A 19,800-nucleotide genomic window follows, 5' to 3' on the forward strand; every position below is an offset into this window, starting at 1 on the left:
CTGCTATGTTGTTTTATTTTACTGCCTGATCTAAAAAATCAGCTAAAGTTCTGCCTCCTAATGTCATACACAGTCCATTTCCAGGTCTTGTTTATTGTAATCTCAATACTACATGATCCTTCCTACTTCACAAAACCTCGGGAAGGCAAAGCAACCAGAAAATCAGTGTACGGAAAAGGTGATTTTGTAAAGCAATCCCTTCCACAGTGAGTGTGAAACCCAGCAGAAAATACCGTCCTCAGAAGGGAAAAGTAGCTTCTAGCCACACTTCACAATTCTTGGGATAAATGTCACAGAGTTTTGGACTCTGAAGAAGCCCTACCACCTGAGCAGCTGCCTGGACAGGCACCTCCTGTGGGAGTGCAGCAGCTCCTGGGGCAAAGCTCAGCCCTGCAGGATCCTCCTCTCTCCTTTTGGGGTGGCACAAGCCCCTGAGTCTATTCTGTCATTATATGTGATGATATGTATTGTGGTAATATTGCTTAAGATCATCTTAAATCTTTAAATGCTTCTTCATTTATTAAATTTTTAGGTTTGTGGCAGTAATTCCCCTTCCCACCACTGATTTTGTTGTTTTTTGCCTTTCAGATTGTGGGAATGAGAGGAGTGCATTAAGGATACACAAACAAAGCCTGAGGATGATGAGTGCATAAAAACACCTTTGTTATCTATTGCAGGACTCTTACAGGTAACATGAGTTTATATCATAATATTTAAATTTCAGTCTCTCTAGTGTTTAGACTAAGCTTTTTTTGTTTACTCCTTAAGTTTCTGTTGGATTCAACTGGCTTTGGTACAAAACAGTCAAAAATTTTATCTTGTCTGTTCCAGGTTAATCTTCATTATAGACTTTTTTTTAGCTAGTCGTATAACCCAAAATTATATAACTAAAACCACAAAATCCATGTAGCTTATAAAAAAGGCAAAATTATGTGCTTTAATTTATAAAAATAAATTCCTTTCTCATGAGATTTTCTGTGAAGATGTAGATCTTATCCATTGGTGTTCTGCTTAAATTGCATCATATGACACTGATGGTACTCACATGGCCTTTCAGGAGTATTGTCTGCTGATGCTACAGGGGCTTGCAGGGGGACAATTAATTTTCATTTTGTGACTATAGAGGGAGAAGACACTGATCTGAGACTGCTCCTGTTCAGAATGCTGACAAATGAGATATTAACTGGTGCATATAAATATAGCTCCTTCATGCTTCCTTACAAGAGCTTAGTCTGTTGTATCAGATTTAAAATATCAGATTTTAAAAAAATGAAATAAGTCAGATTCCAAGGCTTGAAAACTATTCATGAGTGAATCATATGTGTTTAGCAAGTAGAAAACATCTACTTAACTTTTTAAAGATATATAGATATATTTCCATAAAGAGATAGAACACTGCAACTATTTTATAAGAGGGTGTAATAGAGATGGAGGTAAACTTCAAGTTCTGCCTTTACCCTGCTTAAACTGCAATTCCTATTGAAACTCTTAAGAGCCTGACTGGAACCTTCACCTTCCTCAGAAAAGTGCTTTATTTAATACCTGATGAAAAAAGAGGATCTCTAGGATCACAAAAATTAATTGTTGTCATAAAACCAGCAAAGATATTTTCTTGTTGTCCTACAGGACAGATGGCTTCTCATGTTGTGCATCCAGACAGAGAAGTAAAAGGTAAGATCCCCATTGTGTACCTGTGTGTCTTACCCTAATCTTTTCCTTAAAAACGTTATTTTAAATGTTATCATTCCCCCTGTTTTAAACAGGGGGAATGATAACGCTTAAAATAATGTTTTTAAGGCTTTCTAAGTCCTTTTTCTCAATTGACTTGGACATACATAGTTGCTAATTAGAGGGAAATTCTGTGTCGGGCTCCTCGTGTTACACAGCTCACAAACAATGACTAGGCTCTGCAGAAATGAAATGTTTCTACTCATTTTGTGGTGAAGCAATTGTGCATCTTGCAGTCTGAAAGCCTTTATGCTTGCTATTGGCAGTACAAAGCACTTTATGTTTCTAGCCCACAGGTACTTTAGAACCCATTTTGTGAACAGGAGCAAAATGCCACCATTTTTGCTAGCTCCTGGGTGATAGTTCTGTGTGTTTTAACAGGAAAAATGTGGTAATGTGTTGAAAGATTGATAAATAAGTTGTGAAAAAACTTAGTTACTGAATTGCCTGTTGTCCTCCCATCATAGTAAGACTTCATCATAGTATGAATCACTCAGCAGGCCTGAGACAACATCTCTCAGGTAGCATATACCTTTACATTTCAGAGGAGTGACAAACATGGTATTTTACAGTACTGTGCATGACTGATGATGCAGGAGTAAGTAGGAGTAGAAAGTACACTGGAGTTATAAAGATGTTTTAAAGGAAACCTCAAAAGCAATCAGTGAATTTTATTTTCTGATTGTGCTTGAGAGAGAGAGCATGAGAAAAACCAAGCATCATTTCAATCCTCATGACTGTACTTCCCTGGCATGCATTTACACAAAGACACCATTTATTTTTGTTTCTGTCTTTGAAAACTAGGGACTTAGGTTTACCTGGGACATCTTATACATTTTTACAAACCAATGCCAGTGTAAGTTGTTCTTATGGAATGACTGTTCACTGGTAAGGTTCAAGCTCTGCAACTCTTTTCCTGTCAGCTTCTGCGACATGTTTGTGAATTTAGTGACATAAGATACACAAAAGCTAGTGGGGAAAAGAAAACCTTAGATGAAGTTTCTCTATCTCTCATGTAGCACAACTGATTTAGGAGACTCTTGCCAACCTCACATCTGCCACCAGCATTTCATAAAAGCTTTTGAACCCAGATCAGTTTACAACAATCTTTATAGTATGACTTGATAAACAGTTCCAGTGGTACAACTCAGAATGAAATAAATTGCAGTGGGAGATGGAAGCAGTGTCCCAGTGCAGAAGACTTCATTTTGGGAGATTGGGCTGAGGTGGGCTCCCACTCATCCTGTTGGTTCCTTCCACTGCTAGCAGAAAGAGAGGGAGGATGCTGGCGCTGTGTCTGCAGTGTTGGACCATGGGCTGGTGCATAAGAGCACCCACCTGCAGGCTGAACATGGGTTCTCTCATGAACCTTGGTCTTGGTTGATCTGCTAGACAACCATGAGTGTCCATGCACACCAATCCTACCTGTGTTAGGAGCGGTGTTTGGTAATAAACCTAAAATTATATCTCTGAACTCAAATAGATGATCACATACTGGCAAGGAGGAAGAGAGACAATCATTGACACAAGGAAATTCTACCAGGCACATTGTTTTAATACTGATCATTTCACATGCTCATGTGAAATGTCTCAGTCCAGTCCTAAGAGAGGCACATTCAAATGTTCCCAGATTAATTTTTCGGACTATATAACTGGACAAGATAGACTTAGCATTCTTTGAAATAGGATTTTCCTAAAGTGAGTTTGAGGACTGTGCATATATTCTAATGAAAATCAGTTTAGAATCTGATCAGAAATGAAGCTTGTTGCTGCTGCAGTTCTAGTATCTATTTTCTCTAGAGGTAGAGGCAACTGTGAAGGTTCCCTGACTTTACTGTGCTTCTACAGATTTTTGTGAGGTCACTTTATCCATTTCAGCACAGAGGAGAATTAACTGAAGCACAGGAACAGAAATGAACAGTCAGTGTTTAAAGGAAATACAAGAATTTCTATGCCTTATTGTCAGAGAAAAATGTCAGGTAATTACACCTTGAGCAACACCAAGATTGCATTTCAGTGATTATTAAGACAACAGATATCTTTGAATTTGTTTCTCAACTGTCTCTTGCCTGTAAAAGAGCAAGTTTATTGTCAGATTCACTAATGACTTTAAACAGCCTTTATGCTGTTTTATAGATCAGCTACAACTGCAGGAAAACTGAGACCTTAACCAATGCAGGTGTTGGGGCCTGGGCTTCAGCAAAATCATTCATTGACACAGTGTGCCTGCGGCACAGAAACTGCTCTTTGAGTAGTTAAAGCCTTTTGTTTTGGGGTGAAGGGTGGGATTTAGGGGTGGAGTTTTTGATAAAAAGCATCCAGTTCAAGTGTGTACCTCATACATTAACAGTGTCTGAACTAGAACATCTTATGACTGTATAACCCAAGTTCTAGTCTCCCAGAAGTCAGAAAGCACAATTGGTATCTACCAGTGGCATTTATGATCACTCTTTTGAAACAAATTGGTGAAACAAAGCATTTTTCCTTCCTTCTAGCTGGAAAGTTCTGGCATTAGCATGGATAAGTAACACTCACAAGTTATAGCAAAGGATTTCTTAGGAGCTGTCCTTTTCTCATTCGTATATATGTACATATGCATGGTTGTACGTTGGCTTTCAAGCACCATGTGTTTGTTTAAAAGAAAAGGACACACACCTTGAAAATCAGTTGTCAAACAAAGTGCTTGAATTCCATCTAAGCAAGATTCCCAAAAGAGCAATCCTTGCCAGTTTGTATTATGGAAAAATCTAATTCTGACACACTGTTCTGTGTAGCCTTGTCCACACACTGAAGCAGCCTGAATTAATTCTCATGTTAGAGTCAATCAGCTTGGGAGTTTTCCTGAAGGCAGGTGTTTCAAAGTGCATGCAGTTTTAATGAAAAGCGAAGATAGCCGTTTTCAAGCATGTAACCTAGAAAGAGAATTTCCCAGAGGCTGCTGTACATATACTAAACCATTAACAGTTAAAAACATAACAGTCTCTCCACTGTCAAGCATGTCTGCTAAACCAGCTTTACAAAGGCAAGAAGCTTGTCTCTGATCAGCTCTCTTTTCCCTTTTGTCTGTTGCTGTCATGCAGGCTCAACACTAAAATATTGTACTTTGTGGGGTTGCTGTGACACAGTTTGTCATTCTGGTGTTATCTAGTTACTCCTTGACTCTGTGCTCGCTGAATGTTGCTGCTTGTTGTGATGGATTTGGTCTTCTTCATTAGGAAATTAGGAAAGGACTTTGATGGGATTAGACTGCTAACCATAGAACAAGGAATTTTCAAATCTTAGGAACTTGGTGTGCGTGGTTCACTAACACTGATTGTTAGTATCTGCATTGTGCTTGTTTAGCTGAGAGAGTAATGAGGGAATGTTTGAGAGAGGTAAGATTCTATGGGGACAGACTGTCCTTAGACTTTGTTTATATTTATTTAGTTAATAAACTCACATAATAAAACAGTTTCTGTCTATATAAACTGTTTTCAGAAATTACTTTAAGAATATCCATGTAAGGTGAGTTTGGGTGTAGATGGGGACAAATCAGTACCTCAAGCATGCCATGTATATTCTAAGATTAATAGGAAAATCTTTCGGTGTGGTCCGATTGCATCATCGATGCACCCTGCCTATTGAGACAACTTGCTTTTGCAGCTGTTTGATATAAATTCCTCGCATATGTCTTAGTCCCCTTGGTTTATTTTTATAAACAATAAATAGCCCAACATTCCTGCAGTGTTTCCCTTGCCTCGGACAATACCATGGAGCCATTTGCCATGGGGACGGTGGCTGAGATTAGTGGCGTTTGCACAGATGGCAGCCATCGTTTGGGAAATCTCATAAACAGTGGAACACGTGGACTTTTTCCTCCCCCTTCAACATGATCACAATAGATTATGAGGGCCTACAAATCACTACCAGATGATATTAAGTTGCTTTGATAACACTCTGGGTCCCTTCCGGTGTGATATTTTTCTTCATTAGAAAGGATAGCTCAAGCACACCAAATCCTCTTACTCTTTTCTCAAAATTTATAGATCTCAGTCTCTAAACTAATTGTTAGTTGCACAGCATGCCTTAAGCTGTGCCCAGACAGAGCAATTACATCCCCCAGCCCTGATTAAAGGCACAGAGGAAACAGAAGTGCAAAGAAAATGAAACACTCTTGGCTGTTTGGGCAGGATGTCATTGCTGTTGTTTGCCTTTTTTGACATTTGTTGATAAAAGTGAGAAAGGAGGTCAGTTATCCATCACTGACCCTTGTTCAGTGCCAAAGATGTGACAGGCTTGTCTCAGGCTACTGACTCCGTTTATGAAATTATAAACAAAAAGGAGTTTCTAGGCCAATGTGCTTCTTTTCTATTAGCAGCTCAAGAATTTCTCCATTTTCCCCTTGCTAAATTATGTGACTTTCTGTGTCTTTTAAACTCATTTGCTTCTGTGTGTCTGCCTAAAACTACAAATATATTTGTTCATGAATGAGCAGGGCTGTACAATCATAAAAGCTCTACAAATTACCTTGAACAAGTAAAAACTCATATTCAAATATTTCTGCATACTCAGGCATTTCTTATGAAATGTTTCTCACCTGTAAAGTGCAGTTTTTAAAAATTGTGCTTTCCTTTTGTGATTTACAGTAGCTTTATGGCTGATGGTGTGCTTTAACGATCTAAGTCGAGATTTTCAAAGGAAAATGGGAAAACACTATTTGCTTTCACCCAATATCTGAGGTAATCATGCCCAAGTTTGTAAATATGAAGTGAAAGTACATGTTTTTAAATGCTGAAGACTTAAAAATCATAGAAGCATCTAAAAATCAGATGGAAGACAGCAGCAATTTTCTTGCATTAAATCTAAGCTTGTCTTTTCTGTGACATCTCTGCTAGTGTTTTCAGTCTGCTGGGAGTTATCTATTTCATAGAACAGTTTGTGGAAAAGGCACTGTATTGTAGTTTAAATATTTTAGCCAGGACTGCCAGACACTTCACATTTTGAAGTTGTTGTTTAGCCAGTTTGTCTAATTGCTTTACATGATACACTAACACTGCTTCATACTAAACAGATGGGTTGTACAAAGAACCAAACCACAATCTCCTGGTGTCTATAAGGAGTGAGAAGCAAACAGCTTAAATATTTTTAAAAGTAAAAATAATATTTTTTCTAATTTTTTTTCACTTCATATTCTGTTTTCTCCCTTTTTAAGTCAGAGGTATTTTCTATTCAATGACCACACCCATTCCCAATGTTTAAATAGCTGATACAGTCAGATGTACATGATTGTCCATAAGTAATGGTGGCAGTTGTTGCTGTCCTTTGTGTCCATGCACCACAGCTGAACAGAAGAGAAGCTTTCAGCAGTCACTGTCTCTTAAAATGACCAAACATCAAAGAAGTTCAGTGAACTTGAAATTATATCAGGAAGTAGATCAGACAAAACCTTATTTGTGTGCATCTGTAGTTTCCCCAGTTCTGTGCTTTTAAGTGGATTTAGTTTCAGATATTCTGTCTGTGGAAACTGTACACTTGCAAAACTACAGGTCACTCCCCCGTGAGCCTTCGTCCCATGGACAGTTTTATGATTGCTGTGGAAGGCTGACTGATCAGGTATTAGTAGAATAATACAGTAAATAAACAGCATGTAATAAATTAGAGCTTCTCACTTTGAAGTCTTTGTTTAACCAGTTTTTTCATTGCTTTATGTGATGCACTGGCACAGATGGCTTCATGGTACAAAGATTGGTTGCACCATGGATCAAATCTATAATCTCATGTGGCTGTAAAAAGTAAATATCTAAATAAAATTAAGACAGACTAACAAACTATTTAAACAAAGTGCTTATGGCCTAGGATCCCCACAAAACTGCTGTAACTAATGATTGAACATTGCCAGCATGGAGTTAGTGTTTTAAGACCCTACAGAGGAAAGCAAGCATGAAACCTTGTATTACATTCCCACAAGAAGCAGTGATGAGCAGGAACCTATTTCAGGCACAGTGCATTTCTATCCTTCTCAGATAATCAGAATTATAAAGACTGATTTAGGATGATGTTTGCTAAATGCAGGTTGCCTCATGCTTGAAGTGATCCTTAAACCAGATCCCTTGCACAGAAGAGAGTTTCCCATCTCACTGTCTTTTTACCAGTCATCACTAACCAGTGTTGCTGGAGAAGTCCTAAAAAAAATTAAAAAAAAAAAAATTCAGTAGCCTTTTTTCCTACTTTAGTTGACTGATAGAGCTGTTGAGAGATGTGAGGGGGAGATTCTTCTTTTTTTGGCCAAAGCCCTCATAGATTTTCCCTGAATTCCTTTCTACAGCATGCCTATGTGTGTGTTGATCTGTGCAGCTCAGAAATCACAGAGTTTTTGGTAGACAGAGGGAGTGAAAAACTGTTTTTTTCTGTTCACTTGTTGTTTAAGAACCTTACAAGAAAAAGGAAATCCACTTTGACATTCTATTTTCAAGCTATCTATAAATTATTTTCTGGAACATTTCCTGAAATAAACAGAATGCACGAGTTCTGACAGCTCCCCACATGTGCTTTTGGTGCAATGGGTGAATGTAACTACTGTTCCTGTAAGACAAGGCAGAAGTGAGACATTACATGCCATGTGGGAGAGGCTGTTAACAAATTGGTGGAAATGGTTACGGTTTTCAACTTGTCAAGCATCATTTTCTTAGCTTGATGACACCTTGTAAGACCAATAAATAATTTATGGGGTATCTAAATGTTTCAAATAGGAGTTTAAGGACTGGAGGAAAGAGGTCTAGGGTCTCATAGTTAATCCTATTCGAGCAGCTTCTTATTAAAACAGCCCTCCACAAATTGATTACAGCTGCAATCCCTTTTAAGAAGGATTATTTAAAAATCCCAATTATAAAGACTATTTGTAAAGAGTAAAATACTTAGTGTCAGTTTTGCATGGAGACTGTGGCTTGACTCAGTTGGCAAAGTGGGTTATCCTTTTCCTGCCTTTCTTTTCAGGAGAATCTTCTCGGGGTGGGCATTTCAAACAGTGGCTTTAACATAGTTGCTGGGAAGGAGTTTCACTTCTTTTCTTGCCACTTGTGCTCCCTGGCTGCCTCTGCTGGTCCTCTTGTGCTAGGCTATAGCTTGGCCTTTGCCTCCTTTTGGTTCTTCTGCTCAATTTCATCTGACATAAAGAACTGATATTTAAAGTCCAATCTAACTCAGGACTTGATCCTGAGATCTTTTAACAGTGTTTTCCCCAAAGGTCACATTTTCATTCTTAGAATTCCTATATACAACTGGCAGTAAATGTGGGTGAATCTGATGAAAAAAAGGAGCTAATATAGCAGTGGTTTGTCTCAGTTTAGGTCTCTAAGACTACTTCTAAAAAGCTTCTTTGAACCATTCTGATAACATAAGCAGTAATAAACCACTGATAAACACAGTTTCACAACTGTTTTGCAACTCTGGAACCATGAAAAGGAACAAGGACAGGTCAGTGGATTTGATTCTGTGGCCTATATCCAGAAACATTAATAAAAATCTGACTATGCCATTTTATTTAAAAATATTCTAGTGGGTTCAGAGCGGTTCATATAATACACTGTGACTATGAGACTGGTTTTCTTATAGCTAGCCTCTATAATACATCATGTTTGCCTTTTCAAGTAGGATGACATCAGTTGTACTCTCTCAAGCCAGTAATGCCCCTTCTGAAACTTCACTCACCAGAGACTGTTGCTTGAACTGCTGTGACAAAGCTTATTTTCTTATGGCAGAAATGTTTGAAAGAGTGTATATTAAATAAATATTTAAGAACAGTCTTAGAAGCAAAGTTGTAAATTTGTAAACATTGAGTTTACAAAGAATACTTAAGGAACTGAACTCCTAGAGATTTAGTCAGGGACAGAAACATACCCTATAGCCATTTATCTAATCAAAATTAACCAAGTACTTACAGAGTGAATGCTTGTCATGAGCTGCTTGAGAATAAGCTGGCAACCACAAATAATTCTCTGAATACAAATACTCTTTCAAGGAAAAGCTAAACTGCTTCTGAGCAGCCAGCGAATAAAAAAAAAACCTAAAACCAGGTGACATTTACCAAATAAACTCTGCATTTCACCCAGTTTTGCTGACCATGTCAAGATTGATAAAGACAAACAATACTTGCGTTCATAGATAAAGAAAAAGGAAAGATGAAAGATGGTAGACTGGGCAACTTGTATTCAGGTCTTCATTTAATTACACACTCTCCATTCTGTTCTAGTCTCACTGCTTTACCCTCATGTTTTATTCTGAGATCTTAGGGTTGCATTTTTCAAGGCTGAAATCAACTCCAGTTAATTTTAGCAGGAGTTAAATGCAGACCCTAGCATTCCTGTCTGTGCTCATATTTACACATCAGTTCATGTAGGTAGTAGCTTCAGCTAGGCATTGGGAGGGTCCATGGTGGAGAAGCATGACAGTAAAATATTTCGGATCTGGCACATGGGGTGTAAGCATCTCTCCTGCTAGGCAGATATGATTAGGACTATGTCAAGTTGTTCATGCTTGTTCTTATGCCCTTATTCTTTTAATGACTGTATGGATACAGTAAAATGTTTTTTATCAAACTACAGAAAGGTCTGACTATTTGAAGTCTTCTGAAGTGTGCATTTTACTTTGCTATAATTTTCCAAGTAGCATTAGGGGAAGAAACCTTAAAAAGGTTATTTGTATATTTTTTTTCTTTCTGAGGTTTAGCCTGTTAGTTTATGGGAATATGAGAAGACAGTCTGCAAATGAATCTTTTAGTCTAGCATCTCATTTCTCTGTGGACTTCTTTCTACATAGACATACATATCTGCACACGTGTATGTATCTATTTCACAGGAATATTTAGCCATCGTTCCTTTTACAGTAGTTCCAACTTTCTGTACATGTGCTGAGCTGTAAAGTATTAAGCCTTGTAATCCCTCAACCTCTTAGATGTGGTTTGCTGGGGGGGAGGGCTGTAAATCCATGGTGGCAAACAAGAAAAGCCTGAAGCTGTGAGCAAACAGGAAACAAATGATCTCAATCCCAGAATGTAAACTGTCATTGACAGAGATGCATGAAAGAATCATAACAGGGAAACCTGCTGCAATTTTTCATCCAGTTACCAGCTGAATCACTGCCATTACACTGAAGAAGAAAGCTGCCAGCCCACCACTGACATGGCAGAGTTCTTTACATGTTGTGTGCACAAAGCAACCATATAGCCTGACTGGCATTTACTCCTTTTCATGCTTGCAGACTGATAATTATTGTGCACTGCCTCAAGCTTGCAATTAGAGGCCACCAAGAAGCAAAAAATAGCTGAATTTCAAGATTAAGCCTTTTCCATGACGGGTCATATTTTCCCAGCAGGGAATATGTTGTTGCCAGCAAAAACAAAATTCACCTATGCTGTACCAAAGGCCATATTAGCTGCAGGAACAAATGAAGAATTTGCATATAATAAAAAGTAATAATAACTGTCATTGTCACTGGTGACACAATTGGAGTTGCTGCTGGCTCCTGTGTCACAATGCAGCTTTTAAGGGGGATGAGACAAAACACTGAGCAGCCAAGAACTTTTAATTATATGTTCTATAGTCATTTTTCAGTATGGATATTCACTCTGTGTTTCAAGCATGTTCTCATTTCACTTTCCCAGACTTTCCTCTTATCTCCCAAAACCTGCAGTTTAAGTTCACAGGGTTGCTTCCTTTATTGCATCAAAAATGTGCCCTGCTAAGCATGTGCCCTGTTTGGCTCACTCACAGTGGTAGGCAGAGGAGAGCAAGTTACTAAAGCATTAGAAAAACACTTAGGACAAAGTAAAATACATAAAGAAGACATTGTCCATGAGGAATGTTAAAGAGATGGTTTTGAGTTTCTTTTTTACTTTCTCATTTTATGACTTTTTCTGTGTTGTATGGTGATGACTAAGATAAGTTGCTTTGGAAAAATCAGAGCTGCTCTGCAATAATAATCAAATCAGTCTATATATGGATGTGTTTAGTGGTATGTTTATTGTAAAATACATTGTTTTCACTTAATGGAGGGTTTGAAAGGGGGAAGTAGAAGGAGAAGGAATGGCCCAAGCTGAAACTTCTTGGCACACCATTAAGAATTCATTTCAGAAAGTTCTATCAGCTCTGAAGCTTCCTCTACAGCCATTTGAACCAGGATAAGAAAAGTCCTACAAACACAGGAGGAGAAAAACAAAAAGTAGATGGCAGATTTCAATGGATGATCTGTTTAGAAATGGAATTTTGTCGTTCAGGAGAATTTGACAGAGGTAGAGCTGCTGTCTGGGAAGGCTCAGGAGCATCAGCCCAGCTCACACTGCCAGAAATGGCACACATGCCAATACCATTATAAACAATACTTCTTTTTCAGAGGGCTGTGTGATCATTATTCATGCTAGATGCAGTCTGGAAAGATGAATCATGACTACCTGGGCTCACTGGACTCTCTGAACAAGAGAGCTAGATTTTGGGATTTATCATACAAGTACTCTTCTGGTCTGAGGTTGTTGTTTCTGCCTTGTGGATTTACAGTAATTAACAGCTTGCAGAAAATTAAAACATCTCATTGCAAGGTTTGCATAAGTGTCTAACTGGATGTTCAGCTGAGGTTGGTTAGGTGGGATGGAACAAACCCACTTTTCTGAAGCTGATAACAATTATATTAGTTCAGATGCCCTGTGAAACTTCACTGAGTGAAGGGAAAACTTTTTCTGCTCCTAGTCTTCAATTCAGTGTATTTGTCAGTTGTCTTTGCAGTCATGATTTTAAGTCACCAATTCTTTCTAATGCCCTGATATCATTTGCCATAAAATCTGGGTGTGCACTTAATAAATCTAAATGTACTCCACAAGAAAAAACCCACATGAAATATTGATGGTGGACACACAGGGCAGAATTGACTTCTCACAAAGCTCCCTATACACACGTGCCATAATATGTACCTATACACACTGACTTCCACAAATAATCCTAAACTGGAAGCATGAATATAGTAGACCAAAGTATGAGGTTTTTGCATAAAACTTAACTCTGACTCTCAAAATAGTCAGCAACCACTTCCCAGGGCTTCTTCCTATCTCTTGCAGGTCCTTTTTTTTCACATCTCCTGTTCTCACAAAGACAGTCTATAGCAGAGTCAGCTATTATAAGACTCATCAGCTTCCTGTCTCGACATCAGGCTTTTCCTTCTCCCTTTAGTCTTAAAAATGCACACTTCTCAGTCATCCTGAAACTGCTTAGAGTATGGGCACAGTTACAGCATCATAGCACTCAGCAGCAGATAGGAAACTGCCTCCCAAAATGAGGGAAAATCAGCATATTTTCTATATGGGAGGAAGATTGGAACAAAATTTGTTGTATCCCATTTGAGAGAGGTGTTCAGGAGATCCTGCTATTCTAAGTCTTTCAAAATCAGATGATGGCCTCTCTTCAAGGTTCCTGCAGTGTAGCTGGGAGGAAAACCCAACAAACCCACCACCTTTTTCTTGATGGACTCAGAGATCTGTAAGGGGAAACAGGACATGGCTCCTAGCTGTGACCTGCATTTTATAATGATGGAAGCCAGCGTGTAAAAGCAGTAACACTGGTATGCAAGGGGCTCAACAGACTTGGAAGCACCAAATGGTGGAACTGCCAACTCTGAGTTGGTTGGTGAAATGTAACCCATTAGGGTAGACCTTTTTCAGGCCACAATGATCACCAGCTTTTCCAGGCTAGGAAGAATTCTTGCTGAAGCTGCCTCATTGTCCAGCATTGATGCCCAAGCTTTGTGACCACAATTGACTTAATATTGACTGTTGTATGTAACCAGAGCTGAGATATCTGACAGATTTGCACAAAAACCACACCTTTCAGGCTCAGGAGAAATGGAAAGGATACTTTGCTTTGGGGTGCTTGAATGGAAGTAGTTCAGATTAATACCTTACAGAGTACAATACTCTTACTGTATTTATTTAATTAATCATAGTGCTTTATAGGATAGCAAATGGATTCAGTTCCTCCTTCCCCCACTCCACAAATAGTGACTGATGCATTGTTTGTCATTAAATTTAGCCAATATATAATATTTTAAGGTTGAGTCCCTAAAGGAATAATTTTGCAATTCTACATCTGTGTAAATAAAAATATACATGTATATATATTTACACACATGAAGACTTAATTTTCAATTCAATTTATACCAAGACAGGTCCCACAGGAGCTGTAAAGTCAAGTCAGTTTGGGACTGAGTGCTTACTGGAAAAAAAAAAAGGCATTTTTTGTAAGAGTCTACTCTATTCAGGGGGATTTTGCATATGATTAAAATTTCACCCTTGCCAGGAGAAAAAATGACTGATATGAAAAAGAATCAGGCATATAAAGTTACAGTGTATTTACTTGTGTCATTACTTACCTTTGGCATTATAATATTTCAGCTCTACTGAATTACTGTGTCTCTAAACTGAATTTTTTAAACTGTTTGGAGTAAATTGCAAGGTTCTCCTCCATGGCACTGACTTTATTGTTCTGCCAGGATGTCTTCTTTTGTCATAAAAACAATAACTTTGTGTAAGTAGTACTTTTTAGGTTTACTAATCAGACAGACTAATTGTATCTTTTAATCTGGGTCAATCTGCTCTTGCTTATTATAATTTGGCTCCAAATCCCCCCCAAAAAGAGGAACATTTGCAAATAATTTAGTGTCAGAAGCACTCTTACATAAACACTGCAAGAATTGCTGAAAGGCCCAACAGAAAGTCTCTATAATTTTGAATCCAAGGCTCTAATATATTTTGTAAAAGGAATATTTTTAAAGCTTTTCTTAAACCTTGGAGTGAACTTGAATGTGTGTGTGTCTGTGTCTTCAGGTGAGCACATAAAAGGACTGGATAAACAGGGAATGGGGTCTTTCCTCTATTTACAAAGCTGGGGCTGTCTAGACAGGACACTTTTCCTGATTCAATCTACCAACTAAACTTAGAAAGACCATACTAATATTCAATTTTAGCTTCCTCCCCATGTCTGTACAATCCCTGCTTAGATTGCTAACCAGGGTGATTATTGCTTACTGAAACTGTTAATGTTTTGGTTGGATGTTTGTCTTCTCAAAAATGGGCTGAAAGATTTTTCCCTGTAGGCTACTGAATTTTCATTGCATGTTAACTGTTTAGGTTATTTTCCAACTCCACCACCATCCAGCAGTGAGAAAAAGCAGCTGCCACAGCAAAAAGAATATTCAAATTTCTCATAGAGGCCTTGAAATTACTTGATACCTGGAGTAATATTTTATGTCGCAGGAGAACCTTTGTTTACAAACAAACTCTGAAAGTGGCTATACCTTATGGCAGTAGCAGGCAGCTGCTCTCAGGAAGCAGTGACTTTGTCATATCAACATAGGAAAGCTTCAAAATAAGTTTGCAAAAATATCTGTTCTTCTGAGCAATTTGGAAGTGTAGTCCTAGCTGCATGAGGAAATATTTTTCTTCAGGTTAAAGGATGGTTTTATCATCCACCTGCATAAAGAAGTGCTTTAGTAACACAAACTGTTTGTTATCAAGCAGGCAAAAGATAGTACAAAATTATGCCCACAGTTTCACATATGTCCTCCTGATAAGGAAAGGTCTTGAGAAAATGTTCTTTGCCATAAATTATTCCTTCTGAAGGGAAAAGAATATTGAAAGGGGTTTTTTTTTGACAAGTACAATATAAGAGATTAGTTCATTTGAGTAGAGTGCTTAAAAATGCAGCTGCATGCAGATTTCTTAAGAAACTACAACTGACAATTGAAGAGGAAACCTAAAACAAGATTACAAAAATTAATCAGTTGGCACAGAACGGCTGACATTAATGTGTGTACTTCTTTGTTTTGAAACTAGACTGTGGAGGAGTTTTCTTATATGGAAAATTTCATCTACTTGTACTTGTCTCCTCACATAGTCAAATATTTTGTGAGACAGATCAAAAACCCTCTTTGACAAGCTCATTCCCACGCTTCTCCTTTTTAACCTGTTTTTCTTTTTTTTTTTTTTTTATTGGGTTTCTCCTCTTTTCCTGGAGACTTGTTGAGATAAAACTTTGCTTGAAATATATTTCAGTAGCTCTACATCTCTAGGGCAATCAGTATTTAAATGAAATATGGAAATGGAATTTTGAAAAAATATTAAGGGATGAAATAAAGTTCTGCTAGCGTGTTAGAGAAGTTTGGGAGCATGGAAAGAGTGTTGAGGCTGGCATTGGGCAAGGCAGTCAGAAGAAGGAGGTTCTTTGATGAACTATTGCTGTGTAAACTCTGAGCTCTACCCTGAAATGCTGTCTCAGATTTCTCTCATACTCCAGCTTGTTTGGGTTTTTTTCGTTATATTACATAGAATGCAATATTTCTTGGCAAAACCTTTGATCACAGTACAAAAAATGTAAAGTGACTGGGTGTGTGTAATTCACCTTCCACGAGACAGTAAAGAAAAATGGTATAATTGAGCACAAATATTGAATGGGCAGACTTTCTCAGTTAAGCACTAGGCTACATGAAGAGCTGTGCAAGAGGCTAATGTGGTGTCTGCTTTATGCAGTGCTGTGATAATTGACAATAGTTACATAGAAAGAGTGCAGGGAGTTGCAAGACTGCATTAATTAATATGCATTGTGTGCAGCACCCATCACTCAGGGTTGAATATTTATGAAATTTTCTTTGCATGGGATTTTTTCTATCCACCTTTGCATTTACAGAATTTCTTTTATCCAGTGATCTCAAGGAACTTGTTTTGAAGCCTTTACTGATGCTGATTAGTTTCTTACAAGTGGTACACTTGCAGCTGGCAGGTGAGGCATCCCCAGGTGAATACTGGTTCCACTGAGCAGCCCACAGAATTCAATGCAAGTACCACCAGTGTGACTTCACTGATCCAGAAACAATTGATTGTTTCAAACTCCAAACAATTGATTGTCTCATTCTTCAGAAGGAATGTCTTCCAAAAAATGTAGGTGTTTGTAGAACAACTCTAGTTTCTTCTCTCCTGTTTCATTTTCCAGTCCTAGACCTCAAATTCATTGAAAGGGCTGCAAATATTGGAACAGTTTTCCCAGTCGAGCGTTGAATTACCACCTCCATCCCTGGAGGTATTTAAATGATATGCGGATGTGGCATTTAGGGACATGGTCCCATGGTGGACTTGGCAGTGCTGATTGGACTTGATAATCTAAGAGATCTTGCCCAAACTAAACAATGCTGTGACTCTAAATCAGCTATTGTCACTTCTCTTACACTGACGCAAAAGTTATGCACCTCTAATTGTGAACATATTGACAAACAGTGTTATTTTACAGTAGGGTTTCAATTATCCTGCTTGGTTGCTAATGGTATTTAAATGAATTAGAAAAAACTGAGTTCATGAGCTTGGTTTGATGTATTCCATAAAGCTGAGTTTGAAGTGTCTTTAATTTATACATCTGCACTGTGTAAATGGCCATTTTGTAAAGAAGTAAATATGCATGGGACATGTATAAACTCTTCTTTTGGATGAGTCTTATCAGTAAATTCATGGCCCCATTTTGAAAACAAACACCTGGATTATCATGAGTACTTATAAACTGTAGTGATTTGAGACAGAAAACTATTTATGTCATAACTGGAGGCTTCTGTGGCTTTTAAACAAAGCTCCCATTGATTTCTGTGGTGTGCCAAATTTTAAAATGTCTTTTTTTCTGTCCTATCATGCTTATTTATTCTCTTTAGGGACTCAAAAGGATGTAATCAAGTGATTCAAAGTTAAATCGGATAAATATTCACGGAAAATGTGTCTAAATCTTAAATAATTTCTTTTAAAACTTACCTTGTATATTTGAGTTTCAAAACACTAAATATTATAAGAAAGCTAATTAAAATATTTTTATAGGTATGTTTTGAATTGATTCTGTACTTCTTTTGAGGCTAGGCATGAGTGAATATAAAGTTCAGACAGAAGACACACTCTTCTTTGCTGATCCAGTTTCAAAGTCTCTGCCTAACTGGCCTTTTATTCCCAGGCACAGATCATGAAAAGGGAGATGGGAATGGCTGAATGAGCCATGCATCACAGTGATGATGTATGACTTTTCCTCCAGAGCCTTTTTTCTCTATGGGGTAAAATAATCTGGATTACAAAATAGTGTAATCTTTGATATAGGGTTGTTTTAAGCTTTTGTGATCATGTTCACTTTTCTACTTACGTATGCAGCAGTGTGGACCTGTGTTTTTCACCCCAGAGTATTATTCTCATTTGCTTTTAATATAAGGAAATCTGGCTTTCTTTAAAGAGAAATGTGTGCTGATAGAATCTCAGGATGGTGTAAATCTGTCAGTTGTATCATCTTCTCTTTCTATAGTACAGTGTGTATAAAGTAAATGAGGAAGCAGTACAGTTTTCCTCAAAGCATGAAAAAAAATTTCTAGGATCTTTGATTTCTGTAGTTCTCCCACTTAAAATCTCCTTCAAAGTTTTGATTATCACACTGTGATAGGCTGCTCAGAAAAACCCAAGACAGATAAGATAGATCTAATTTCTAACCCTGACATCTCTGCCACCCATTCATTACTCTTTTACATTTCTTGCTATGCCCTGTGAAAGCAAATGTGTCACTTACATCTCCAATTTCTATCAGAGTGGAGAAATAGTTGTATATTAACATCAGAGCTTTTAAAAAGTGGAGTAAATTGTGTAGAGTTCAGAATCTCCTCACTTCGGGTGAATAATCAGCCTGGCAGGAGTGCATGGTTCTACCCATTTGTGAGTGAGTGCAGGGAAGTGGTGTCTGTTCCTTGTGCTGTTGTTTGTTTTAAACACATTATTTTATAACCATTGTGTAAAAATGAGTCCTTTGCCTCTTCAGCCAGCTATGGGAATGTTTGAAATCAAACAGCTTTTGTTTTATATTGTAAAAACTGTGTGTCCCTGCACTTTTGCACCACTCATATTCTCCACAGTGACTCTCAGTGGGTAACTTAAAAATGTACAGGAATGTTCAGAACACATTTTGAAGAAAGAAGAGAAGGGGGGGGAGAGAGAGAGAAAAGAGAAGAGAAAGAGCGACTCATCTTAAGTTACACCATCATCTTTAACAGCTGTGCACATATTAAAGGAAGTAATGGGGGAGTGAAGGTACTGCATATTTCAAAGCTGAACTGTTGCAGTAACAATAAGAAAGGGGGGATGTTGTACAGAGTTAGCCAAGTGTTTGAAGTACATTACCGTAAGCCAAACCAATGAAGTGGACAAGATTTCTAGCATGCTGCAGTGGTGCCTCTGCGTACTTAATAACAGATGTTTGGTCTCTCTAGGCAGATAATTGTCCTGCTGTAAGGTTGGCTTGACCTGTGTGAGCAATACTGTGTACAGCACTGAAACAGTAACAAATGATCATAGCTTTTCTTGTTTTACTGGTAGAATGCTTAGCCACGCTTCCTTTTAAGCACATAATTACTCCAAAGCAACTGGAGCCCATACATCCTCCTTGCCTAATGGCTCTGAAGCCATTTTGCTATAATTTATGGGGACAGGGTTCAAAGTTTTAATAATATTTGGATAATATCATTGCCAAAATGTCTTTGAGCTGTGATGAATAGAATGAGAGTGGGCACATTTTGATTCTGTGCATGACAGTGCGAGTGTTAACAGCACCATACTTTGTTCAACCTTTATGGAAACATTCACGAGCCAATTTGCTCATGAATTGTAGATATGAGCATGAAGAATTATAAACAGCAGTGGAAAACATACAGGGTTGCTTGTTCATAAGGCACTGTCCTGTTAGTGGCTCTTCTTTATGCAGATAAATGAATTGCAGAGAATACAAAAATGGTTTAAATAAACCCTTAGCAGATAATGTATTGGCACATCAACATAAAATATGCAGGCACTGTGGCATGCTTTTGGATATTTATGTTTATACTCTCTGCTCAAGTGGCTCACTGATTTTTTGGCTTCCTATCATTCACCTAATAATTTCAGCATCCTAACTGCACCTCTGGGTATGTTTATCTGACAATCCAAGCTGTTCTTTGCTTTATGTGGCTTGCTGAAATTGGCCAATTTGCTCTGCAAGTCGCTCCAGTGCATGATAGGTT

Source organism: Melozone crissalis, unplaced genomic scaffold (assembly GCF_028551555.1).
Source record: "Melozone crissalis strain CALT ecotype California unplaced genomic scaffold, PUWL_Pcris_2 ptg000007l_1, whole genome shotgun sequence".
NCBI lineage: Eukaryota > Metazoa > Chordata > Aves > Passeriformes > Passerellidae > Melozone > Melozone crissalis.